The sequence below is a fragment of the Ranitomeya imitator genome, chromosome 3, assembly GCF_032444005.1.
Source record: "Ranitomeya imitator isolate aRanImi1 chromosome 3, aRanImi1.pri, whole genome shotgun sequence".
In the NCBI taxonomy this organism is placed as follows: domain Eukaryota; kingdom Metazoa; phylum Chordata; class Amphibia; order Anura; family Dendrobatidae; genus Ranitomeya; species Ranitomeya imitator.
The window spans coordinates 847,638,882-847,640,360 of record NC_091284.1 but is presented as its reverse complement, the minus strand read 5'-3'; the positions used below and the strand labels follow the sequence as shown (position 1 = coordinate 847,640,360).

At 60.0% G+C, this 1,479-nt stretch overlaps 1 long non-coding RNA gene across 1 annotated transcript; it reads right to left on the bottom strand.

The window, feature by feature from the left end:
- Positions 1–256: 256 nt before the first annotated feature.
- LOC138672405 (uncharacterized) lies at positions 257–909 on the bottom strand. Its single transcript, XR_011319734.1, has 3 exons — positions 879–909; positions 459–530; positions 257–382 (listed from the first exon to the last, which is right to left on the bottom strand). It is a non-coding gene; the product is annotated as an uncharacterized lncRNA (long non-coding RNA).
- Positions 910–1,479: the final 570 nt, after the last annotated feature.

Genomic DNA, 1,479 nt, shown 5'->3' with positions numbered 1-1,479 from the left:
AGAGCAGTCAGGTGTCAGAGAGCGCCCCCCCCCCCAGTGCACACTATGGAGGACCTACCTCGGGCCAGCTGTCTCTGCATGGGCGGCTCTTGTGCTTGAAGAGTTTGGGCAGTGCCAGCTTCTGCTCATACGCCATCTTTTTATGCAGGGCATCATTCCTTTCCCCTTCTTGTTCTAGAAACTACAAAAACCCATCAATTTATTGGGGTCTCGGCAGAACCCCAGTAAAAACGCAGTGGTGGTTCTGCAGCTGGTACCTGGCACTCGCGGCACGGCTCCTGGTCGTGTCTGAACTCCGGGGCGGTGGGGAAGTACTCCTTCAGTTTCACCCAGGTGGCCTCCGACACCAGCCTCCTCTCACTCTCCGACATGCACAGACCACCTGAGGGGGAGAGCCATGACTGCACACAAGGCGCCATATGATCAGAAGCCCCCAGTGTGAAGGCTCTGGGTCTTACCGTGCTGGTAGACTAGGTCTTCATTGAAGCCGGTGTCTGCATCCTCTTCCCTCTTGTCCTCCAGCAGCTCTTCTGTAGATAGAGAGAGATTGGGTGGGCCGACGTCGCCCCGCCGGGGTGGGGTGTGTGAGGCTATAGTGTAGGGCCAACTGAGGGGGGAAGGGAAGAGGCTAACCGCCACGCGCCGGGAGAAAGGGCCAACCGCCACGCGCCGGGGGAAAGGGCCAACCGCCACGCGCCGGGGGAAAGGGCCAACCGCCACGCGCCGGGGGAAAGGGCCAACCGCCACGCGCCGGGGGAAAGGGCCAACCGCCACGCGCCGGGGGAAAGGGCCAACCGCCACGCGCCGGGGGAAAGGGCCAACCGCCACGCGCCGGGGGAAAGGGCCAACCGCCACGCGCCGGGGGACTGGTATGTTACCTCTTTTGGGGGCGCTGCCATTCATCTTCACATCCCTGTGTTCACATTCATCATCTTGGTGATGGCCGAGCTGTTCGGTTGCCACGTTACCTCTTTTGGGGGCGCTGCCATTCATCTTCACATCCCTGTGTTCACATTCATCCTCTTGGTGATGGCCGAGCTGTTCGGTTGCCAGCTGCCGCCATCGTCGCAGTGACGCCTTCCCTATCCAGAAGCCCTCCTTGCTGGGGAACAGAGGGGGAGTGGTAAGAAATGGCCCCCACCTGGCACCTGCGGGGGCACTGCACTCACCTGCAGAGGGCGCTGCACTCACCTGCTCATGGTCTCCTTCACCATGTTGGCGATGCTCTTGTGGTCTTCGGTCAGTTGGTTCTTCAGTCGCAGGACTCGGCAGCGCTCCACCACACAGTCCTTACACGGGGAGTCGGCTGAGGAGAGAGAAGCCCCCGTAAATGAGGAGCTTTAGAATACTTCCTCTGGAGGGTCTGCTGGCCTCCAGCGAGTAATTGTTATCATAGGGACAGGAGGATGATTGTCATGATCCCAATGGCAGGGGATCACTAAAGGACAAGCACAGATACAAACAAGCTCTAGGGCGATG